This window comes from Leopardus geoffroyi, chromosome X, assembly GCF_018350155.1.
Source record: "Leopardus geoffroyi isolate Oge1 chromosome X, O.geoffroyi_Oge1_pat1.0, whole genome shotgun sequence".
Taxonomy (NCBI): domain Eukaryota; kingdom Metazoa; phylum Chordata; class Mammalia; order Carnivora; family Felidae; genus Leopardus; species Leopardus geoffroyi.
The window spans coordinates 73,282,630-73,310,257 of NC_059343.1; the positions used below are offsets into that span (position 1 = coordinate 73,282,630).

Consider the following 27,628-nt stretch of genomic DNA (forward strand, 5'->3'; position numbering starts at 1 on the left):
TAATGGTTACTGTTTGGGGAGGCACAAGTATAGTGAGAAAGAAATAGTATCAAAGTTGGAACTTGGATAATGCCAACCTCTAAGTGATAGAGTAAAATAGAGTTTGAAAAATATTTTGGGCCACCTCAGCCTGAATTGGCAATCTTCTTCATTTCTTTTCATCTACTACCTACTTCATTCATTTGGGACATAGCATACACTGCTAAATTAATATATACATTAAATTATAATCAATCAAAACATAATTATCGGTGAGTCAAGTAAAAATATTTAAACATTTTTGCACCATATTCTATACATTGTTAGTAACCTCTAAATCAATGTTACTTACTTGATTTATTTGTTTAGAATATATTTCAAATTACTTTTCAAAAAGCTATTTATCTTTTATATATTGGGCTCAACCAAGGGAAAATAATATAACATGGTACAAAAATTGGATTTAAGTTAAATGAAGAATAATTCAGTAGAGAGAGCTATAAAAGCTTTTGAAATTTCCAAAATTTCAAATCTTTGTGTAACATATATCAAACTCTTTCCCTCATTATAAATAATGATATAACAAATCTTGGTGCAATGAATTAATTGCAGTGAGAAATGTTATTTAATAAGCATATAGAAGCATGATTTTTTCTGAGTTAATGGTTTTTGCCTTTGGTACATTGTTATTACTACTCTCATTCCTCACTTTTATGCTAAATTTTATATATTGTAAATAATAAAGAGTAAAGGGTTAGTTTTTGAAATTTTTCCTCTGAGAGTCTCAGAAACTAAACATATCTTTAATACCAACATATAGAGGTCAAGAGGAACAATCCAGATTTCATTATGATTGGTGAATAGTTAAAAAAAAAATGCTGTTTCTCTGTGTTCAAAACCTTAAACTGAAAACCCAAGCCATAGATTGTTTGCTGTGATTAAATTGTGACAAGCTGAGAACTGCAGTAGTATCACGGAATGCAAACATTATTATCCTTCCACATATGAGTGGAAGTATCCAACCACTGTGTTTAAGAGAACAAATTGTTTTTAGTGTAATAGGAACACAAGTTAGGTCAAATTTAAATTTTAGTTTTAGTTTAATCTATACTGATTAGAAGAACTTAAGACTTTAACAAATACACTTCTGTAAAACGTAATGATTACCTGGAACATTTTGATAGCCATTCAAGAATAAATTATATTCAATTTAGATAGCAAAGTAGATATTTCTGCCTATGCTTATATAACACTAGTTATTCCATTAGGTAAAAATTAAGCAAAATGTTTAGTTAAATGACAAATATATGACTATTTGTATACATTTAAATAATTTACTATATTTGCTACTTTTAAGTTATTTGGGGTTATATAATCATACCCTGAGTTTCAAAAAGATCAAAATTACAAAAACATCTCAATATTAGTCCTGGGTTTGTCACAAACTGGGTATGTAAACATTGCCAATGATCTGAATCTCTTTAGAATCAAATCTCTCTATCTGTAAAATTACGTGCTTGAAGTACTGGTCAATCTGTAGGGTGTCTTATATTCCTCTGTGTCAGAAAGCAGAACTGGTCAATAGTACAAAAATCTCAACTTTGTAAAATATACAGTAGACTTTTCCAGAGGTAACGTTATATGATGTACAAAATACTGAGTCCAGTCTTTCTTCTAACTACCACACATATGGATTCTGTCTTTCTCAGTTTGGCTTATTTTACTTATCATAATAACCTGTAGATTAGCATAAGGAATATAGTCAATGATATTGTAATAGCATTGTGTGGTCACAGATGGTAGCTATACTTGTGAGTATAACATAACATATAGAGATGTTGAATCATTATTTTGTATATGTGACACTAATGTAATATTGTGTTTCAACTATATTTTTAAAATGTTGCTGTTTTCACTTAGGTGCATCATTACAGAAATTCCTATGCCTGTTTTTATAGCTAAAGCCAAAACTTAACAAAGAGAAACCACGAATAACATTACCATTATCCTACTCATTAAAAAACAGAATTAGTAAATCACTTTTAAATTCTTAAGGAAACAAAATATGAAATGGAATAAATGGTATCAATGCTATGCATAAAGACATGACTGCACTGCCACTTAGTGGTGATGATATGAAAAATACACGAGATTAAATGAGTTCATAATTATGTCTTTTAACAAATTTACAGGTAACACTTGACAAAATAAATGAAGTCTTAGCAATGTGTTACAAAAGATAGTTACATTAAAAGACTAGTTTAGAGGAGCCTGGATGGCTCAGTCGGTTGAGTGACCGACTTCATCTCAGGTCATGATCTCACAGCTCCTGAGTTCAAGCCCCGACTCGGGCTCTGTGCTGACAGCTTGGAGCCTGGAGCCTGCTTCAGATTCTGTGTCTCCCTCTCTCTCTGCCTGTGACCCACTCACATTCTCTGTCTCTCTCAAAACTAAATAAATATTAAAATAAAAATTAAAAGACTAGTATATTGTTTCATGGGAATTTTTTGATTACTGATTAATTTCTTTGATGGTTCTTAGTCTACTCAAGTTTTCTATTCATGTTTCAGTTTTGGTAGTTTGTATGTTTCTGTGAATTTCTATGTTCTAATTGTTAAAATAGAGTTTCTTAGAATTGTATTTCTGTGGTGTTGGTTGGTATCTCTCCTCTCTCGTTTGTGATTTTATTTATGTGGGTCTTTCTCTTTTCTTTTTGATAAATCTGGCTAGAGGTTAATCAACTTTATTATTTTTTTCAAAGAACCAGCTACTGATTTCATTGATCTGCTCTACTGTTTTTTTAGTTTCTATGTCACTTATTTCTGTTCTAATCTTCATCATTTCCTTTATGCTGACTTCAGGCTCATTTGTTCTTTTTGTAGCTCCTTTACGTGTAAGGTTAGGTTATGTATCTGAGATATTTCTGGCTCCTTTACATAGGACTGTATTACTATGTACATCCCTCTTAGGACCACGTTTGCTCCATCCCATTGGTTTTGGGCCATCTTGTTTTCATTTTCACTTGTTTTGATGTATTTTTAATTTTTCTTTGATTTCCTCAAAGACACATTCATTGTTCAGTAGCAGGTGGTGTGTGTAGCTACATTGTTCAGTAGCAATGTGTGTGTGTGTTTTTCCCATTTTCTTGTGATTGACTTCTAGTTTCATTGTACTGTGGTCAGAAAAGGTGAACAGTATGATTTTAATCTTTTTGTAATATGTGAAGCCTGTTTTGTGACCTAGTATGTGATCTATTCTGGAGCAAGTACCATGTGCACTTGAAAAGACTGTGTATTCTGCTGTTTTAGGATGGAATGTTCTGAATATAACTGTTAAGTCCATCTGGTCCAGTGAGTCATTTAAAGCCATCGTTTCCTTGTTTAGTTTTTGTTTAAATTATCTGTCCATTGATATAAGTGGGGTGCTAAAGTGTCCCAATATTATTGTTTTATTATCAATTAGTTCCTTTATTTCTGTTATTAATTGTTTTATATATTTTGGTGCTCCTGTATTGGCTACATAAATATTTACAGTTGTTATATTTTCTTCGTGAATTCTCCCCTTTATGATTATATAATGCCATTTTTGTCTGGTTTTACAGTATTGTTTTGAAGTATACCTTGCTCAGTATAAGTATTGCTACACTAGCTTTCTTTTGACATCCATTTACCTGATAAGTGTTTCTCCCTACTATGTCCTGACAATCTGCAAGTATCTTTAGGTCAATAGTCTGGGGTCACATAGCTTCAGAGACAAATTCTACCAACTTAAAGAAGAGTTCATAACTTATTCTCAAACCATTCCAAAAAATAGAAAAAGAAGGAAAACTTCCAAATTCATTCTATGAAGCTAGCATCATCCTAATCAAAACTAGATCAAGACTCCACTAAAAAGAGGACTACACATAAAGATCCCTGATGAACTTAGATACAAAACTTCTCAAGAAAATACTAACAAACTGAATCCAAAAATACATGTAAACACGTAAAAATCATCTACCATTATCAAGTGAGATTTATTCCTTGTTTTCAAGGGTGGCTCAATATTTACAAATCAATCAAATGCATCAAATTAGTAAAAGAAAGAGCAAGAATCATATAATGTTTTCAATAAATGCAGAAAAAAAAACATTTGACAAAGTAAAACATTCATGATAAAAACCTTCAACAAAGTAGGTTTACAGGGAACATACATCAATATAAGAAAGGCCATATATCAGAAAACCACAGTTAATATCACTCTCAATGGGAAAAATTGAGAGCTTTTTCCTCTACAGTCAAAATAAGACAGGGATGATCACTTTCACTACTCGTATTCAACATAGTACTGGAAGTCTTAGCCACAACAATCAGACAACAAAAAGAAAAAAGAAAAAAAAACATAGAAATTGACAAAGGAGAAGTCAAAATGTCACTATTTGCAGATAACATGATACTTTATATAGAAAACCTGAATGACTCCACAAAAAAGAGGAACTGAAATAAATTCAGAAAAGTTGCATGATACAAAATCAACGTGTAGAAATCTGCTGCATTTCTCTACACCAATAATGCAGCACAGAAAGAAACAAAGGAAAAAAATTCCATTTGCAATTTTACCCCAAACTTTAAGATACCTAAGAATAAACTTAACCAAATAGATGAAAGAGCTATACTCTGTAAAGTATAAAGAACTTATGAAAGAAATTGAAGACGACATAAACAAATGAAAGATATTCCATGTTCATGGATTGGAAGAACAAGTATTGTTAAATGTCTATATTATCCAAAGCAATCTACCTATTTGATGGGATCCCTATTAAAATACCAACAGAATTTTTCACAGACATGAAACAAACAATCCTAAAAATTTTATGGAACCACAAAAGACCCCAAATAGTTAAATCAATCTTGAAAAAGAAAAGCAAAGCTGGAAACATCACACTTGTGGACTTCAAATTATACTGCAAATCTGTAGAGGCCAAAACAGTATGGTACTAGCACAAAAACAGATACATAGATCAATGGAACAGAATAGAATTCCCAGAAATAAATCCACAACTATATACTCAATTAATCTTAAACAAATCAGGAAAGAATATTCAATGGGGAAAAGATAGTTTCTTCAACAAATGGTGTTGGGAATACAGGACAGCAACATGCAAATGAATGACACTGGACCACTTTCTTACACCATACACAAATATAAATTCAAAACAGATTAAAATCTAAATGGAAGACCTGAAACCAAAAAAATTCTAGTGGAGAACATAGACAATAACTTCTTTCACAAAGGACATATCAATTTCTTTCTAGCTTTGTCTCCTGAGGCAAGGAAACAAAAGCAAAATAAACTATTGGGACTTTTTTTTTCAAAAAAGCTTCTCTGCAGTGAAAGAAGCAATTAACCAAAGTAAAATGAAACCTATGGAATGGCAGACAATATTTTCAAATAACATTGTCTGATAAAGGATTAGTATCCAAAATATGTAAACTTACCAAACTGAACACCCTGCTCAAAAATACTGCAAATAAAAAATACAAAAAAAAACATGAATAGACACTTTTCCAAAGATGACATACAGATGGCTAACAGATGCATGAAAAGACTTTCAAAATCTCTCATCATCAGGGAAATACAAATCAAAACTGCAATCAGATATCCCATTACACCTGTCGTATTACTAATATCAAAAACACAAAAAACACCAGTCCTGGTGAGGATGTGGAGAAAGGGAAACCGTCTCCCACTGTTGGTGGGAATGCAAACTGGTGCACCCACTTTGGAGAACACTATGGAGGTTTCTCAAAAAGTTATAAATAAAACTACCTTACAATCCAGCAATTGCAGTATTGGCATTTACCCAAAAGATACAAAATTACTGGTGTGAAGGGATAAATGCACTCCAATATGTATAACAGCATTATCAAAAATAGCCAAAATATTGACTCAGGCATAAAAAAATAATTAAATTATTCCATTTGTAATGATGTGTATGCAGCTAGAGAGTATTATGCTAAGTTAAATAAGTTAGCCAGAAAAAGACAAATACTATATGATGTCACTAATGTTGAATTTAAGAAACAAAACAAATGAACATAGGGGAATAAAAAAAGAGAGGGAGACCAAGAAACACACTCTTAACTATGGAGAACAAAATGATGGTTACCAGAGGGGAGGTCGGTGATGGTATATGTTAATAGGTGATGGGGATTAAGGAGGGCACTCATTGTGATGAGCACTGGGTGTTGTGTGTAAGTGTTGAATCAGTAAATGTTACACCTGAAGCTAATATTACACTGTATGTTAACTAACAAATTGAAATAAAAACCTGAAAAACAAAAACAAATTATAAAATTTAAAAGGAAGAAAAAAATTAACAAAGAAATTACTGAACTAGATACATACATTAAAGGTTGAAAATTACAAAAAGTGTTCCTTGAATATAATTTCTAACTACCTGGCAAGACTGATAAAGAAACAAAGCATAAATAGGCAATATTAGGAATGCGAGTAATTATGCAGATATTTAAAATGTCAAGGATAATATAACAGTTTTGGAAATAAATTCAAACATTTAGACAAAAATGCATAAATGTCTTGAAAAGGGCAATATTCCTGACTAATACAAGAATAAAATACTTTTTGAATAGTTTTATATCTATTGAAAAAATAAAGGTTGTAATTTCAAACTTTTCTACAAAGAAAACTCCAGGCTTAGATGACTCACCAGTGAAGTACTAAAACCATGTGAGGAAAAGGGGATGCCTGGGTGGTTCAGCAGATTAAGTGTCTGACTCTTGACTTTGGCTCAGGTCATGACCTCAGTTTGTGAGATCAAGCCCCACATTGGGCTCTACACTGACTGCAAGGAGTCTGCTTTGGTGCTTGGGATTCTATCTTTCTCTCTGCCTCTCCCTCTGTTTGCACTTTCTCTGTCAAAATGAATAAATAAACATTAACAAAAACATGTGAGGAAAAAATAACATTGATCTTAACCTAACCATTTCCAGAGAATTAAAAAAAGGAAGACTTGGGGCGCCTGGGTGGCTCAGTCGGTTAAGCGGCCGACTTCGGCTCAGGTCATGATCTCGAGGTCCGTGAGTTCGAGCCCCGCGTCAGGCTCTGTGCTGACAGCTCAGAGCCTGGAGCCTGTTTCAGAATCTGTGTCTCCTTCTCTCTGACCCTCCCCCGTTCATGCTCTGTCTCTCTCTGTCTCAAAAATAAATAAACGTTAAAAAAAAAAATATTTAAAAAAAAAAAAAAAAAAAAAGACTTAATAATTTGTGATACAATAATTAACAAAGATATTACACAAAGGGAAAATTAGATGTGATTCTTACTTATAAACATAGGTGCAAAATGCAAAATAGCCAATCAAATGCATTAATGTATAGTCCAGTGGTATATAAACAGAACACTGTATCATGATCAAGTGCAACTTATATTAGAAATGGAAGTTTGGTTTAACATTACAAAATCAATATAACTCATTATGTTAATAGTAAAGGAAAAACATACATGAAAATCTCAACAGATGAATAAAATTTATGTGAAAAAATTTAACACCAATTCTAAAGCATAACTCTCAGCAGCTAGAATTTATGGGTCATTCATTAATATGTGAAAGAGTTTCACTAAAAAAAACCTAGACCATTTTAATGATGAAATAGTAAAAGTCTTCTCTTTAACATTGTACAACCATTTCTAGCCTGTGCAATAAAGCAGGAAAGGGAAATAAAAAGTAAAGATTGAAAAGAACTGGAGCTCCTGGATGGCTCAGTCATTTAAGTGTCCTACTTTGGCTCAGGTCATGATTTTATGGGTGCATGTCGGGCTCTGTGCTGACAGCTCAGAGCCTGAAGCCTGCTTCAGATTGTGTGTCTCCCTCTCTCTCTGCCCTTACCCTGTTCACACTCTGTCTCTCTCTCTCAAAAATTAACATTACAATTTAAAAAAAATGATTGAAAAGAAGTTATTATAATAGAGTAATTATAAATAAAACATAAATAAAATATTAGAAATAAAAATATAGACTATAAAAATGTATTGTTATATAATATTATTCACATATGCTGTGGTTGAGTATATGAAAATCTAAACAATCTCCAAAAAATTAATATAATTATTAGAAAATTTATTAGAATTAATATATGACTAAACAAGGCTGCTAGCTATAAAGTCAATATATAAAAATGAATTGTTTTTCATACCCTATAAACAGATATTTAGAAAAATTATTTGTCTATCCTCCCATCAATCCCATACTCTTATTTACCGTAGCTTTACAATCAGTCTTGATATCTGTCACTTGACCTTTCACCTTTGTTGTTTCTGGTCCTTTGTATTTTCATATAGATTCAAAAATCATCTAGTCAATTTTCACAAAAACTTGGTAGAGGTTTTATTGGTATTGCACTGACATGATTGATCAGTTTAGGAAAACAAACATCATTGCAATATTTATTCTTCTTACTCGTGCATATGTCATACCCCTTTATTTCATTTGAACAGAATATAGTAAAAAAATAGAAAACACATATGGACACCTAATTTATGTCAAAGATTGCCTTGCAGAGTAGTAGACAAATTGCCATATTTTAAATAAATATGAATATTGAGCTCTCACTAATAAAGCAAAATGCAACAAAGGAATCCCAGGTATGCTATATATACATAGCAAATTAAAACATGATGAAATGATGTTAAATATAAAAGGAGCAATTGTACATTAATACAGTACATTAATACAAAAATATTGCAAGTAATTGAGTGGGAGAGGAGAGTTGTAAATGATGTCATAAACAAAAAGACATATTTATTTCATAAAAAGAATTCTTATGAATCAGTAAGAAAAAGACAGCACAAATAAAAAGAAATAATCAAAAAGCATGAGCAGGGACTCTACCAAAGTAAATAACTAAATGGCTAATTAACATAGAAGATAATGTACAATTGATCTGGTATTTAAGAAGATAAAAATTAAAACTACAATGAGATACCATTTAAAAACTATTAGAACAGTTAAAATTAAAAATGCAGCCAGGATGACCCGTGCATTGGTAGCCTTTGGACCTCCTGGCCTACACACCACCTCAGCTCTACATGCCCTACAATGACATGCTCCCACCTCCAAAGGAGCACTGGAAGATTCCCCTATGTGCACCAACTTTAGCTTCACCTGTCCTGCTATGGTGTTCTGAATATTTAGATCCTGAGATCCTTCAGCCTGCACCCACTTCAGCTCTTGCTTTCCCTCTAGGACATCTGCTGCATGGAAAGTTCCAAGTCCTCCTGGCTTGCATTGCACTTCAGCTCCCGACATCCTGCCAAAATATTCTCTGTGTGGAAAGTGTTGAGATAACACTAATTTCAGCTTTAGCTATCCTGCCAAAATGCCATCTGTGTGCAGAGCCTCAGGAGATCCCAGTATACACATGGTTAGCCTCAGTTGCCTTGCTATGGCTCCTATCGTGTGGACAGCTCAAAGACTGCACCCAGATACACCATGTCAGCTTTAGATGTTTTGCCAAAGCTCTCATACATGGAGAGCCCAGGACCACCCGCCCATGACAGCCACAGATATAGCCAGCCAGCCAAAATCACAGGAACACACAGTCTACATAGGGGACAATCGTACACAGGATCACTCCTTCAAGTTATTGGAGAAGTGTCTGTTATACTTAATACATAGAAACAAACACAGAAAGTCAATAAAAAATGAGGATACAGAGGACTATGCTTCAAAATAAAGAACAAGATAAAATCTTAGAAAAAGTATTGAATGAAATAGAGGTAAACAATATGCCTGATAAAGAGTTTAAAGTAATGATTGTAAAGATGCTCACATGCTAAAGAGAAGAGTGGTAGAACTCTTTGAGATCTTCAATAAAGATAAAAAATACAGAAAAGAACCAATTAGGGCTGAATAATAAAACAATTGAAATACATAATATAGTAGAGACAATCAATAGTAGGTTAAGGATGCAGAAGAACATATCAGGGATCTGGAAGACAGGATATTGGAAAATAATCAAGCTGAACAGAAAAAAAGAGAAAAAAATAAAAAATGAGAATAGGTTAAGAGATGGCTTGGACAACATCAAGTTAACAAACATTCACATTATAGAGGTATCAGAAGAAGAAGATAGAGAAGGGTAGAAAAACTATTCAAACAAATAATAGCTGATATTAATCCAAATCTAGGGAAGGAAATAGACATTCAAGTTCAAGAAGTATTGAGATGAACCCAAGGAGGTCTATATCACAGTACAGAATAATTAAAATGTCATAAATTAAAAATAAAGAGAGGATTTTAAGAGCAGCAAGAAAGAAGCAAAATGTTATGCACAAAAGAAACTCTATAATGCTATCAGCTTACTTTTCATCAGAAAATTTGCAGGCAAGAAAGGACTGACATGGTATATACAACATGCTGAAAGGGAAAAAAATCCCTACAATCAATGATACTGTACCTGGAAAGGTTATCATTCATATTTGAAAGGGAGAGAAAGAGTTTCTCATACAAACAAAAGATAAAGGAGTTTATCACCACTAAACAAGGCTTACAAGAAACACTATAGAGACTTCTATAAGTGGAAAAGAAAGGGCCACAATTATACATAAGAAATTTATGAATAAAAAGACGTAAAATATGATAGTATATACAAAAAAATGTTGAGAAAAAAGTAAAAAAAATAAAGGGTTTTTTTTTAGAATATGAAATGAAGTAATTATCAACTTAATACAAAATATATACTAAAGACTTATAGACTATATACTTAGGATTTCTATATGAAGCTTATGGTAATAACCTGTAATAGGAACACACAAAGAGAAAGAAAGCCAAACATAACACTAAAAAATTCATAAATTACAAAGAAATAAAGAGGAAGAAAGAAACAGAGAAGAACTACAGAAACAGCCAGAAAACAAATAACAAAATGGCAATAAGTACATAACTGTCAATAATTATTTAAATGTAAATGGCCTAAATGTTATAATAAAAAATAGGGTAATTGAATGGATTTTTAAAAAAAAAGTCTCATCTATATCCTGCCATGTAGATATGAAAAAAACATTTACTATGCAAATTGAAACAACAAAAAAAACAAAACAAAAAGCTGGGGTAGCAATATCTATATTAGAAAAAAAATAGACTTTAAAAAAAAAAGACTAACCAAAGACAGAGAAGAACATTACAGATATATCCAACAAAAGGATATAACAATTGTAAATATCTACACAACTAATACTGGAACACTTAAGAACATAAAGCAAATATTAAAGGAAATAAAAAGGGAAAACAATGGTAATATAATAGTGAAGATTTCAACATTCCAGTTGCATCATTGGATACATTATCCAGGCAGAATCAATAAGAAAATAGTGCCTTTGATAACGTATTAGATCACATGGACATAACAGATTTATACAGAAGGTTTCATTCAAAAACAACAGGTTACACATTCTTTTGAAGTACATATGAAACATTCTCCTGAATAGATCACCTGTTAAGCCATAAAGCATGTATTAATAAATTTAAGAAGATTTAAATCACACCATGCATGTTTTCTGACAAAAATGTTATGAAATTATAAATTAATCACAAGAAAAACTGGAAATACCACAAATACATGGAGGCTAAACAACACGATACTAAACAAGCAATGAGTCAATGAAGCAACCAAAGAAAAAATTTAAAACAATACATGGAGACTAATGAAAATGAAAACATAGCACTCTAAAATCTTTGGGATGCAGCAAAAGCATTTCTAATAGGGATAATAATACAAGCTTACCTACAAAGAAAAAGAAAGTTCATATAAACAAACTGACCTTATATCTAAGAAACTAGAAAAAGAAAAACTAACAAAGCCCGAAGTGAGTAAAAGGAAGGAAACTAATGTTAAAGCAGAAATAAATGACACAAAGACTAAATAAAAAACAGTAGAACAGATCAGTGAAACCAAGAGCTAGTTCCTTGAAAAGATAAAATTCATAAACACTTAGACTATTAAGAAAAAAAAAAGAAAGGAATCAAATAAATAAAATCAGAAATCAGAGAGAAGTAACAGTGGACACTACATAAGTACAAAGCATTATGTAAGCCAGTATGAAAAATTATATGACAATATATTGGACAACATAGAAAAAATGGATAAATTTCTAGAAACACACAGTTTTCCAAAACTCAAACAAGAAGATATAAGAAATCTGGTCAAACCAGTTGCTAGTAACAAAATTGAATCAGTAGTTAAAAAACTACCAAGAGGAGCACCTGAGTGGCTTAGTGGGTTAAGCATCTGATTTTGGCTCAGTTCGTGATCTCGCAGTCTGTGGGTTCAAGCCCCATATTGGGCTCTGTGATGACAGCTCAGAGCCTGGAGCCTGCTTCAGATTCTGTGTCTCCCTCTTTGCCTACCCCTCCCCCTCTCGTGCTCTGTGTCTCTATCTCTCTCAAAAACAAATAATAAATATTAATTTTTTTTAAAAAAGAAACCCTTAAAAAATACTACCAAGAAATAAATTTCCAGGGCCTCTTGTCTTAACAGCTGATTTCTACCAAACATTAAATAAGACTTAATATCTATTATTATCAAACTATTCAAAATCATATAAAAAGGAACGCTTCCAAATAGTTCTGTAAGGTTAGCATTACTCTGAATCAAACCCAGACAAAGACACCACAGAAAAAGAAAAGTACAGGCCAATATCTTTGATGAAAATCAATGCAAAATCCTCAACAAAATATTTGGAAACCACATTCAACAATATATTAAAAGAATCATCCACCATGATCAAGTGGACTTTTTCTAGGGATGCAAGGATAGTTTAATATTCACAATTAAATTTAATATTCACAATATGTCAATGTGACACATCAAATCAACAAAACAAAGGATTAAAATCATATGATCATCTCAATGCATAAAGAGTATTTGACAAAATGAGCATTCATTCATGATAAAAATTCTCAACAAAATGGTTTAATAGGAACACACCTCAACATACTAAAGGCCATATATATGAAAAACCCATATTCCATCTTATGGCTCTCTTATTCTGTGTACTATGGAAATTTCTGTATTTCATTTACCATCAGACTAATCCATTTCTTAGCCGTGTATATTCCATTGTGCCCAACTAACAAGTTTTAATTTTAAATATTTTGATTTTAAATATTTATTTTTAATATATTTTATTTATGATTATAGCATACAAATTTCTCTGAGAATACTCAATATATTATTTTTAAAATGGGTATCATTTTTTTCCTCAGATGTTTGATATTTGGTTAGTTCAATGTGGGAGTCTCTTTTATATGATGTTGGTTTTACTGCAATATTTGTAGATTATTAGTTGTCTGCAAATCTTTGTATTTGATAATTCTTTTTTGTCTATATGTTGGGGTGATTATCATTTTTTTATTTTATTTTACTTTTAAAATATTCATTTATTTATTTTGAGAGAGAGAGAGAGTATGAGTGGGAGAGGGGCAGAGAGAGAGAAGGAGAGAGAGAGAGAGAGAGAGAATCCCAAGCAGGCTCCTTGCTGCCAGTTTAGAGCCTGATGCGTGGCTCAATACCACGAATCTATGAATCATGATCTGAGTCAAAAATCAAGAGTCAGATGCTTAATTGACTGAGCCACTCAGGCACCCAATCATCATCATCATCATCATGGTTATTATTATTATTATTATTAAATATTTATTTTGAGAGAGAGAGAAAGAGAATATGCATGTGGGAGGGGCAGAGAAAGAGAGAGAATCCCAAACAGGTTCTTTGTTGGTAGCCTGACTCGGGACTGAATCCTACAAGTGGTGAGATCATGACCTAAGCTGAAATCAAGAATCAGATGCTTAACCAACTGAGCCACCCAGGCACCCAATCATTATTTTAAAATGGTAGTGTACCTTCAGTAATTACACATACCCAGACCTTGCTTTTAGGTGGAATATTCAATAGTTCATTTTCTGGGTATATGTATTCTGAACTTGTGACTCAGTAACCATGTGGAGTATTACCATGTATTTCTGCTCCAAGTATCCGTCCCTCGTAGTTATAGAAACACACGCACACACACAGAGATGGAGAAAGAAAAGAAGAAAGAAAGAAAGAAAGAAAGAAAGAAAGAAAGAAAGAAAGAACAAAGACAGACTCTTAGCTCAGGTTATCATTAAAAAAATACCATGCATTGGGTGGTTTAAACAACAGAAATGTGTATATTCACACATGTCTGCGGGCTGCAGGTCTGAGACCAGGGTGTCAGTATAGTCAGGTCCTGATGAAGGTTCTCTTCCTGGTTTGCAACTCCCACCATTTTGCTTTTTTTTTTTTTTTTGAAAGACCTTTTTTCAGTGTGTGCATGCAGAAAGATCTCTTTCTTCTTCTAATAAGGCCATAAATCCTATTGGATTAAAACACCACCCATGTGACTGAATTTAATTTTGATTAGCTTCTAAATCCCTGTCTCCATATACAAGATGAATTTTGTGGAGACATAATTGAGCCCATAGCACACACACACTCTACTATTTTTTTCTCAGAATATGGAATGATGTAAGGAGTTACTATTGCAGCTGTCTCAAATGCAGTATCTCATTTTATCTTCTTGATTCACCCAGTGTTTTTTTTTCCTGTCCATTTTATTCATTGATTCTTGAAAAGGAGCTTTCCTAAAATATGTTATCTTTTTATATTTTTTAATTTCATTTTTAATATTTTAAAATTTACTTCCAAGTCAGTTAGCATATAGTGTGACAATGATTTCAGGAGTAGATTCCTTAGTGCCCCTTACTCATTTAGCCCATCCCCCCTCCCACAACCTCTCCAGTAACCCTCAATTTGTTCTCCATATTTATGAGTATCTTATGTTTTGTCCCCCTCCCTGTTTTTATATTATTTTTATTTCCCTTCCCTTATGTTCATCTGTTCTGTCTCTTAAAGTTCTCATATGAGTGAAGTCATATGATTTTTGTCTTTCTCTGACTAATTTCACTTAGCATAATCCCCTCCAGTTCCACCCACATAGTTGCAAATGGCAAGATTTCATTCTTTTTGATTGCCGAGTAATACTCCATTGTGTGTGTGTATACATACATGTGTGTGTGTATATATATATATATATATATATATATATATATATATATACCACATCTTCTTTATCCATTCATCCATCAATGGATGAGGATACGGAGAAAGAGGATATCTTTTGCACTGCTGGTAGGAATGCAAACTGGTGCAGCCACTCTAGAAAACAGTATGGGGGTTCCTCAAAAAACTAAAAATAGAACTATCTTATGACCCAGAAATTGCACTACTAGGCATTTATACATGGAATACAGGTGTGCTGTTTCGAAGGGACACATGGACCTGCATGTTTATAGCAGCACTATCAACAATAGCCAAAGTATGGAAAGAGCCCAAATGTCCATCGATGATGAGTGGATAAAGATGTGGTATATATGTACAATGGAGTATTACTCGGCAAACAAAAGAATGAAATCTTGCCATTTGCAACTACGTGGATGGAACTAGAGGGTATTAGGCTAAGTGAAATTAGTCAGAGAAAGACAAAAATCATATGACTTCACTCATATGAGGACTCTAAGAGATAAAATATGTTCTTAATTATACTGTTTTGGGTTTAGACTGTACTTTCCCATATAATTGTTTCTCCATGGATCTCATCTACTTTAAATTTTTTGAGTATTCTTCAAAGTATCAAGTCTGCTGTTATTTATTCTCAATTGCCTATACTTTAACTCTTTGTGTGCATTACCTTTACCATCATGATCCAGGTAGATCATTTAATTGATGACTAACCTAAAAATAATATGACAAGAATCTATCTTTTTCAACATTAGTAAGTTATTATATTTTAGATTATAATTGTCTGGGTGCTCCTAAGGAGTGACAGCAACAAGATAAAAAGGATCATAAAATCTCTAAAATGTCAGGGGCTGAAATAATTCAGGGACTATCTTTTTAGTATACATTTTTCTAGTGTTTATAACTTTTACTTCCCTCAAATCAAAACAATTCCTGATCTATATTTTTGAAAATAACATTTATGTTCATTTCATTTACTGCATTGGATTTCCTCTCTGTTTAGCTGCATTTGTTGCCAGTACAAATTTGGTCAGTGTGGTTACAGAATCATGCATCCATTCATCAAATATGTATGAAATACTTCTATTTAATATGCCAGACATTGTGTCATGCATTGGGGACACAGCCATTAGTATGATATCCTCAAGGACACCAGTCTCTGTATCCATATGGTAAAAATAGATATTCCATGTATTATACTATATAGGACACATTTTATAAATATTAGAGAATAAGTGCATTTTTCTTTTCTCTGGTTTTACTTTTAGAATAATTTAATTTATACACACAATTTCCTTGTCACTGTATTACTCCATTTATTTGTGAAGAAATGAAATATTTGCTTGAAAAAAAGATCATGGAGAAAAATATAATGTTTAATAGATTTATTACATTCAAACAAGATTTTTTATAATATAGAATTGACAGTATCTTTAAATATGAAATAAATATCATCATTCTATAGATAAGAAAATTAGTTCCCAGAGTTTAAATTATTTACTGAAAGATAAATGTCAAGTCAGTGTTATAACATATTTTCTGAATCCCAGTTGGAACCGTGTGGTCCTACCAAAAGTTTTAGAATTAGAAATTGGATAAAACTATTTTTGTAAGTTTTTAAGGGTTATTTTTAAGGATTATATGCATATTTTACAAATGTAGGCAAATCATATATAAATGCTGTTTGTTTTTCTGAAAAGAACATATGTATGTATGTATGTGTGTATGTATTTAAATTTTAGCTAGTTAATAAAAAGTACATATGTATGTATGTATGCATATATGTATGCATGTATTTAAATTTTAAATTATGTAGTTAATACACAGTACAATAGTGGTTTCAGGAGTAGAATTCAGTGATTCATCACTTATACACAACACCCAGTGCTCATCACAAGTGCATTCCTTAGTACCCATTATCCATCTAGCCATCACCCACCCACCTACATCTGTCAACCCATTGTTTGTTCTCTATCATTAAGAGTCTCTTGTGGTTTCTTTCCCTGTCTTCTCTCCCCTACCCTTCCCATATGTTCACCTGTTTTGTTTCTTAAATTCCACACATGGGGCACCTGGGTGGCGCAGTCGGTTAAGCGTCCGACTTCAGCCAGGTCACGATCTCGCGGTCCGTGAGTTCGAGCCCCGCGTCAGGCTCTGGGCTGATGGCTCAGAGCCTGGAGCCTGTTTCCGATTCTGTGTCTCCCTCTCTCTCTGCCCCTCCACCGTTCATACTCTGTCTCTCTCTGTCCCAAAAATAAATAAACGTTGAAAAAAAATTTTTTTTTAAAAATTCCACACATGAGTGACATCATATAGTATTTGTCTTTCTCTGATTGACTTATTTCACTTAGCATATACATTATAGCTAAATTCACATCATGACAAATGGCAAAACTTCATTCCTTTTTTAAGTTTATTTATTTGTTTTGAGAGAAAGAGAGTAGCATGAGTGGGAAAGGGGCAGAGAGAGAGGGGGAGAGAGAATCCCAAGCAGGCTCTATACTGTCAGCATGCAGAATCCAATGTGGGGCTCAGTCTTACAAACCTCAAGATCACGACCTGAGCCAAAATTAAGAGTCAGACGTTTAACCAAATGAGCCTCCCACATGCCCCCAAGATTTCATTTTTTGATTGCTGAGTAATATTCCATTGTGTGTGATTGTGTGTGTGTGTGTGTGTGTGTGTATGCCCTTGTAAAAGAACAAGTAAGAATATGAAAGTAAATTTGTAGACAAGTCTTTGTTAATGTCCCTATAGTACATCAATCTACAGCATTCTGTAGTGGCAGTATTCTAGTGACTTTGCAACATACCATGTAATTTATTGAGAAAATCAGGATATTTTACATTGATGTCTCTTAGTTGATCTTTTATAATAATAAATATTTAAGTAAAAATTTTATATAAATAACACTATCGTATGTAGAAGAATACCACTAAATATACCATTGGATGACAGTAAAGAACAAACAGTGGTAGTGCTATGTAGAGCATTTAGGCAGAATTGACCTTGGGAAGAGCATGCTAATTCAGTAAAATGTGACAATATGTCAAAAACATCTATAACGTCTATAACATTGACATCAATAATGAATAATAGGGCATATGAATGAGTGGACAAATACGTATTACTAGTACTGGATTTCTTCCAAACTAATGGATTATTGTGTAGAGAATCAGTATGATAAGGTAATTAATTGTTTTTTGGAATCAGAAACAAAGCAAAGTAAAACAAAACAAAATTTTGTTTGCATTTTAGATTCACCAATTCCTGGCTATATGATCTTGGACAAATTATTTAAGCTCCCTAAACTTTATTTTCCAATTCATAAAATGGGAGTAATGGTCAAATCTACCTTATCAGAGTATCATAAAGATTAAATGGCATAACACCTCTAAAATATCTGACCATTCATTGGCACAATGTAAGTACTCGATAACCATTAGCTGAAACTAATTCATAATAAATCCTCTAATATTGATTGGATAATGACTGTCATGAAATTTAACTTTTTAGTACCAATGATTAAATACATATTTTTTCTGCATATGAATTTTCTTAGAAAAGTTACAGAGTTACAATTGACATACAATTAACAGTACATTTTATATTTCATAATTTGTAAGTTTTCACATGTATGCATCTGTAAAACCATCACTGTAATTATGATAATGAACACATCCATCACGCATCATCCTCAGGTCTGATTGTAAGCCTTTGCTCCTGACTCTTCCTCCCTTCCCATGCCCAAGCACCTACTAATATGCTTTCTGTCACTGTAGATTACTTTCCATTTTTATATGAATATAATCATGATGTATACTCCTCTTTTGGCTATCCTCATTTACTCAGCATAATTATTTTGAAATTTATCCAATTTTTCTGTGTATCAATAAAGCATTCAATTTTATTGCTAAGCACTATAATATGACATGCTATAATTTTTTATGCATTCACCTGTTGATAAGTATTTGGGCTGTTTTCCGTCTTTGGCTATTATAAATAAAGCTGCTATCAATATCCATGTACGCGTCTTAGAACAAGCAAATGCTGAGTCCTAGCCTCGCCACTGCGGCTGGCTGGCGGGAACGCTGACAGGAAATAAAACCATGAGCACAGACCCTGTGGGAGAGCGCGCTCGCCTCTGGCGCTACTCCAAACTCCCAGTGTAGGTCCTGGAGGATCACCAGGAGGTCCTGCCTTATATATACCGGGCCAATGGCTCAAAGCATCTTCCTCCAGGTAATATAAGTTTTGTGCATTTCGATTCACATAGAGACCTCCTTATTCCTGTGAATATGCCAGCTGACACTGTGTTTGACAAGGAAACACTTTTTGGGAAAAAATGGCGTTTTCAATTCAGTCACAAGTACTTTTCCTTGAAACAACCATGGTACCTCAAAAGAATTAAATATTGAGAATTGGATTATGTCTGCAGTTAATGCTGGCCATTTTTCTCATGTTCTATGGCTTCATCCCATGTGGCTCAGCAAATAAGAGAGGGCAAACATCACTTTTTAGAAGGCAGAGACACTTCTACCACAACAATCAGGGTTACAAGTACAGATCATTACTAAGTGATGGTCTTTATGTAACTGAAGACCAGCTAGAGAACCAAAAACCTTTGCAATTGGATGTGATTATGGTAAAACCTTACAAACTGTGTAACAGCCAAGAAGAAAATGATGCAGTGTCTTCTGCTAAGAAGCCAAAGCTAGCACTGGAAGATGCAGAAAACACTGCCTCTACTAACTGTGACTCTTATTCGGAAGGATTGGAAAAGGACACAGTGACACAGAAGAAGGGCTAAACTTCCCTAGAGCAGTCATGCCCATGCTTTTCTGAAAGCCAAGAATGCCAGACAACAGTCAGCACTGGGGAAATTCTGGAAATTTTGAAGAAAGGGGATGCATTTGTTTTAGATATTTACTTGGATTTTTTTTTCAGTCAAGAATCCCTTCAAAGAAATATTCACTTAAGAAAAATACAAAATCTTACAAGAGTTGTACCAATTTAAAAAGCCTGATACCAACCTGACAGAGGAAGATTTGGTAGATTGTGTTGATACTCGAATTCATCAGTTAGAAGATTTAGAAGATTCTTTTGCTCATCTGTGTGATGGTGATGATGAAGAAACTGTACAGAAATGGGCTTCAAACCCTGGAATAGAATCACTAATTCCACTTGTATAGAGTTTGAGAAAATGGATGGAAGTACCAGACTATGAAATGGTTCACCAGGCTGGTCTAACCTGTGATTATTTGGAACTACCTCACCATATTATCACAGAACAAGAAATTGTTCTGTATATTATTCAGATATATATTCTGTATAATATTCTGTATATATATTCTGTAAAATATTCAGTCTGTATATTATTTACTGAAAAATTTACCAAAACCTACTCTCGTTACAATTTCAAGGTCAAATCTGGAATGATTACTGTCCTTCTGAGCAAGTTGACACCATTCAAGAAAAAGTCCTTAATGTGCTGAGCTCCCTGTATGGGGCTGTAGACATTCACCTGGTGTATTTAGCAGAGTGTTCTCCATCTTGAAACAACAAAACACTAGGTTCCTATAACATCTTGATGTAGTAACAGGGTTTTCATTAACTTATTATAAATGAGTCTTCCAGAGAAGACCTTTGTTTTTATATTAACTTTGTTAAAATCTTTCAGATAGTTTGAATCTCAAACAGCTCTCATCAGTTGTTGAAAGATGACATTTTTTTTTGTCTACAATTTTTTTTTGTCTACATCAGGTCTACCCTCCCCCCCCATTGATTGTTGCTTATTTTTCTTCCTTTCCATCATGGTCTTTCTCATTTTGTGCAGGTTGTTTTCCCCCCTAGGTAAATTGGACTGTACAAAATTCATTCATTCATTCATTTATTCACTCAACCGACATTTATTTAGCATTTACATGTGCCAAACATAATTATTTTCTGGGTATATGGTAATGAACAGGATAGACAAGGCCCCCTGTCCTCTTAGGGGATGGCTAAGAAACAAATTATGGATTACGAGAAGTATTGTAAAGGAACAACCACAAACATGTCTTAGGCATCTTCTTAGTACTCAGGGCATCCTGGCAGGATAAGAAAGTAATATTCTCAAAAACTACCAAAAAAATAAATAAATAAACTTGCTAGTCCATGAAAATGTTGCAGGAATCCTACCTTTCCAAGACTGTCAGGGTTGTGGCACAGCTGTTGTGGCAAACTCACATTATTGTTGGTATGGAGAAGGTCTATTTGAGCAGTCAACAAAACAAAAATTTTCTTTGCTAATCAGAAAAGCCCTTCAGGGTTTTTGGTGCCTCCAGATGATCAGTATTGGCATTGATTATCATTATAGTTCCTAACTGCCACTTTATTGGCAGTCTGGGTTGATAATTTCTTCAAATAAACCAGCTTTTAATGTAAATAGTAGATAAAAAAGACAAATCCTTAATTTTGACCTAGTGTAAATACCCAAAGATATAACTGCCTTCCACCACCCTCTCCATGAGGAAGAGACCCTACCTGAGTCCTTAATCATAGAACTTTTCATTTGCTTAATTTACCAAAGTCTTACCCTATTCAGTATTCCCCATGTTCAGCAATTATTTTTCACTGCGTGGTTTCTTTTTCTTTAAAAGTTAGGATGACAATTAAAGGGGTAAAAAACACCCATCCATTCCTCAGTCCTTACATAACATTTGTTTTCATTTTGCATGTTACTTTCAGGCCTTGACCATATGTGTACATGTGCAGCTGCATGTAACTGCAGTTGTATGTTACCTAACCTGATGGCTAATATCCAAGATCACATTACCATTGTCACTCAGTAGATGGCACCAGATCCCATTTTTTCGATGATGCTATTTTCCTGCGAATTTTTCTTGTCAGCAATTTCCCAAGGCTGATAGCGTGAATGCCTATTTCTGTTGTGAAAAGCAAAGCAAAGTGATTCAGCTTTCTATTTTGATAGAACGTTATGTGCCAAAAAGTTTTCTCTGTAAAATCAGAATTGCAAAAGAGTGCTATTTATTTTTAAGTTTTGAAAAAATTTTATTAGAGTTCTATAAATGGATGTTACTTTTATGAGTAAATTATTTTGTGTGCTAAAATAAATAAAAAGGTATGTTTTGAGATTTTAAAACATTTAAAACCAAAAACAAAAATTAAAAAAAATAAAGATTTAAAATAAAAAATGAATGAGCAAATACTTTTTTTTTTTCTTGACTAAGTGTAAAGAAGTTAAGTGGCTGGATTATATGGTAATTGTATGCTTAACTTTTTGAGAAATTGCCAAACTGTCTTGTGTACCATTTTCCCTTACCACCTACAGTGTATTAGAATTCGGTTGCTTCCACGTTTCTTCCAATACTTGATATGATTAACCTTTTTAATTTCAGACATTCTAGTAAGTTCGTAGTGGTATTCCATTGTGTTTTAATTTACATTTCCCTAACAATTAATGATTTTGAGCATATTTTCAATGTATTTAATTGACCATTCGTATATCTTTGTGGGTGAAGTGGCACACTTTTGCCTGCTTTCATTGGGTTATTTTTTACTTAGTATTAAATTATTAATGTTAATTGTACACCAATTTTAGGTTTACAATAAAATTGAAATAAATGTAGATATACTGTCCATATACCCTGTGTCCCCACACATCTATAGTCTCTTCCATTGTCAACACCTTTCCCCATAATGGTACTTTTTGTTGTTGTTGTTTATTAAGTTTATACGTCATAATTTGACACATCATAATCGCCTAAAGTCCACAGTTTACTCTTAGTGTTCACATTCTATGGGTTTTGACAAATATATAATGACGTATATCCATCACTATAATATCACACAGATATTTTCACTGTGTTAAAACCCTCAGTGCTGTGCCTATTCAATTCTTCTCACCTAATACCCCATTGCAGGCAACAGCTAAACTTTTTATTGTCTCCATAATTTTGCCTTTTCCAGAATAAATGTCATACAATTGGAATCAGAACTTGTAGCCTTCTCAGATTGACTTTCCACTTAGTAATACACATTTAAGATTCATCCATGTATTTTTATGTCTTGATCGCTCATTTTTTTAGCACTAAATAAATATAATAAATAAACACCCATTCTCTTGATACACCACTGTTTATTCACTTACATAACAAAGGAAATCTTGGTTGTTTCCAAGTACTGGAAATTATGAGTAGAGCTTCTATACACATCTGTGTGAAAGTTTCATGTGAACATACACTTTGAACTCTTTTGGGTAAATACAAAGGCATGAGTGTTTTTGCTAGAATTCATGGTAAGAATATGTTTAGTTTTGTTAGAAACTGTCAAAATGTCTTTGAAATTGGCCTGACAATCTGCTGTCCCCACCAACACTGTATGAGAGTTTCTACTGCCCCATATTATCACCAGCATTTGATGTTATCAGTGCTGCAGATTTGCTCATTCTAATAGATTTGTAGTGTCATCTAATTGTTTTAATTTTCATTTCCCTTGTGACATATGATGTGCAGGATCTTTCATACACTTATTTCCCACCTGTATATCTTCTTTGTGTGTGGTGATTGTTAGGGTCTTTGACCAATTAAATTTTTTTGTTGTTGTTGAGTTTTAAGAGTTCATTATCCTGAAAAATTTTTATTAGGTAATGTTTTCTGGAAATATTTTTTCCAGCATGAGATTGTCTTCTCATTCTCTTGATCCTGTTTCTCACAGATAAATCTTTATTTTTAATACAGTTCAGCTTATAAATTATTTCATTCATGGATCATGTCTTTGGTTTTGTATCTAAAAATCATCACCATACCTAAGGTCATCTAGGTTTCTCTCTATGTAATATTCTAGGATTTCTATGGTTTTGCATTTTACATTTAGGACTATGATCCATTTTGAGTTAATATCAGTGAAAAGCATAAGATCTGTGTCTAGATTAATTTTGCATGTGGATGTCCATTTGTTCTACACTATTTTTTGAAAAGACTGTATTTGCTCCATTGTATTGCTTTTTCTTTTTTGGCAAATATGTTAACTTTATTTATTAGGGTCTATTTCTGGGTCTATTCTGCCTATCTGTTCCCCTGATCTATTTGTCTAGTCTTTCCTGAATTCAACATTGTCTTGATTACTGTAGCTTTATAAGTGAGACTTCAAGTAAGGTAGAATCAGTCCTCCAACTTTGGTCTCCTTAAATTTTTTGTTGGCTATTTTGGGCCTCTACATATAAACTTTAGAATCCTTTTGTTGATATCCCTTATCATTTTGTAATGTTTTTCTTTATCCCTGATAATTTCTCTTATTTTGATATCTTCTGTCCCTGAAATGAACTATTCCTGTTTGTTTGTTTTTTTTATGTGTTGCCATGGGATTTTTTTCTCCTTCCATTTACTTTTAATGTACATGTGTCTTTATATAAAAGTGGCTTTCTTGTTGAAAACAGAGTTTTGGTTGTATTTTTTAATCCATTCTGACAATCTTTGTCTTTTTATTGGTGCATTTAGACCACTAACATTTGAAGTAATTATTGATATAAAGTAAAACCTTGGCTACAGAGCATAATTTTTCTGGAAACATGCTAGTAATCCAAAGCACTTGTATATCAAAGTGAATTTCAAGAACCATTGGCTCAATTGTGATCATGTGATGTTCATTGTCACATATATCATATTGTAAGACATCATTTATCAAGTTAAAATTTATTAGAAATATCTGCATGTCTTGTGGAATACTCTCAGAATATGTTACAATACAAGTTTTTATGGGTTTTTATTTGTTGAACTTGCTCTTTATTCCTATTTTTGTCATTAACTTTATCTGCACTTTGTGGCTTTAACTCAGTATTTTACATGATTTAAATTTATTTTCTCAGCATATCAATTCTTTTTGTTTGTTTTTATTTTATTTTTTTAGTGGTTGCCTTAGAGTGCAATATACATTTACAACTAATTCAGGTAACACTATACCATTTCATGGGTAGGATGAGTACCTTATAATAACAATACAATTCTAATTATTTTCTAATTCCCTTATGAAATTTATGTCATTCATTCATTTATATATATGCATACACAAGTGTGTATATATATTATAGATAAATAAAGAAACATAATAAAATATATCACTGTTGTTATTTTGAACAAACGGTTATCTGATAGATCACTTAAGTATAAGAAGAATGAAAATTTTTACTTTGCTTTCATTTTTTATTCCTTCAACGCTCTTCCTTTCTTTATGTAGATTCTAGTTTCTGACATATATGATTTTCCTTTCAAAGAACTTCTTTCAACATTTCTAGCAAGGAAAATCTACTAACAACAAATTCCCTAAATTTTTGTGTGAAAAATTTTATTGCTCCCTGACTTTTTTAAAATTTATTTTTTATTTAAATCCAAGTTAGTTAACATATAGTGTAATAATTATTTCACGAATAGAATTTAGTGACTCATCACTTACATTAACACCCAATGCTCACCCCAACAAGTGCCCTCCTTAATGCCTATAGCTCATTTAGCCCGTTCCCCCAGCCAATACCCTCCCAGCAACCCTCAGTTTGTTTTCTGTATTTCAGAGTTTCTTATGGTTTGTCTCCCTCTCTGTTTTTATCTTATTTTTGCTTCCTTTCACCTATGCTCATCTGTTTTGTTTCTTAAATTCCACATAAGAATGAAATCATATATTTGTCTTGTTCTGACATACTTCTCTAAGCACAATTCACTCTAGTTCCATCCACGTTGTTCCAATGGCAAGATTTCATTCTTTTTGATTGCCAAACAATATTCCATTGCATATATATATATATATATATATATATATATATATGCCACATCTTCGTTATCCATTCATTAATCAATGGATATTTGGGTTCCTTCCATACTTTGGCTATTGTTGACAGTGCTGCTATAAACATTGCAGTGTATGTACCCCTTCAGACCAGCACTCCTGTATTTTTTGGATAAATAAAAAATAGTGCAATTGTTGGATCCTAGGGTAGTTCTATTTTGAATATTTTTGAGTTTCTATACTGTTTTCCAGAGTGACTGTACCAGTTTGCATTCCCAGCAGCAGTGCAAAAGGTTTCCTCTTTCTCTGCATCCTTGGGAACATCTGTTGTTGCCTGAGTTGTTAATTTTGGCCATTCTGACAGGTGTGAAGTGTTATCTCATTGTTCTTTTGATTTGCATATCCCCTGATAATGAGTAATGTTGAGCATCTTTTCATGTGTTTGTTAGCCATCTGGATGTCTTTGGAGAAGTGTCTATTCATGTCTTTTTCCCATTTCTTACTGGATTAATTGTTTTTTGGGGCGTTGGGTTTGATAAGTTCTTTATAGATTTTGTATACTAACCCTTTATTAGATATGTCATTTGCAAATATCTTCTCTCATTCTGTTGGTTGCCTTTTAGTTTTTCTGATTGCCAGAAGCCGAGCTATCCAACCAGCCTGATGGCAGGGCCCGGGCTGTGGACGGATCGGGACTGCAGGGCGGTCCACCGACAGTGAAACTTCTTGTACTCCCGCTTTTATACAATTTGGCCTTAATAAAGTACCTGGGGAATTGTCTGTTGGGGAATTGCCCTCGACAGGTCCCCTGGGAAAAGAACCATTGGGAAAGAAATAAAGTTCCGCAAGGAAATTGTGCGGCCCTACATTTAGCCCTTGCCACCCCCTAAAAAGACTTCTCTACGTAAAGGAAGGATAGCTTCATGTATTTCTCAGCCAAGGAAGGAACAAATGGATTTGAAAGCCCCACTCTGGCAACAAAGGAGTGTATCTATGGGCACAAGTTACTCCACCCCTAAGCCCACTTGGCCCCCAGGAGGCATTCCAGATGATGTTTGAACTAGTCGGTTAAAGTACAGAATGGTTCATTAGTTACTAGGTGCATTGTATCTCTGAGAATGTATAAGGCTTGGGGTTCTAAAGCCCTCTTGGCCCCCTCCTGGCACCCCGAACTGAGGTGAATACTTTTGTTCCTCAAGCCACAAATGGTTCAGGGAAACAACTAAAAGGTCATGTCCCTGTAACTATTCTACTTGAGGTGTTGAGAGATAGATCACCTTTCATGAAAACAGCAAAGCAAATGCTTTATAGATTATAGATAAATGTAGATACATAATGAAAATAATGTAAGAAATTAATTAATAAGCATAGGGCAGGAGGAACGTTATGAGAAAATAACCATGTTATTCCTTAAAGAGTGATTACACATAGGAACATTTTTAGAATTAGGTAATGTTAGAAAACATAGATGACATACGCTACAAGGAAATTGCTAACAAATATAATGCCATGTTTGCCACAATAAAGCAGCCAGTTCAACACACTGCTGTTGTCTGTGTCCATTTTTATTTTTGTTTTATCTTTTCTCACTTTTTCACCAATGCCGTTCATCCTCCGGGAACCCCTGGACCTGCTGGAGCTGGACTCCAGCAGCTGATTGTTTCCCTCTCTGTGCAGAACCTATTTATCTTGATAAGGTCCCAATCATCCATTTTTGCTTTTGTTTCCCTTGCCTCCAGAGACATGTCTAGTAAGAAGTTTCTGCAGCCAAAGTC

The 27,628-nt window shown here is 33.3% G+C and overlaps 1 pseudogene; it reads left to right on the forward strand.

Annotated features, from left to right (window-relative positions):
- Positions 1-19,502: 19,502 nt before the first annotated feature.
- LOC123594391 lies at positions 19,503-26,573 on the forward strand (annotated as a pseudogene).
- Positions 26,574-27,628: the final 1,055 nt, after the last annotated feature.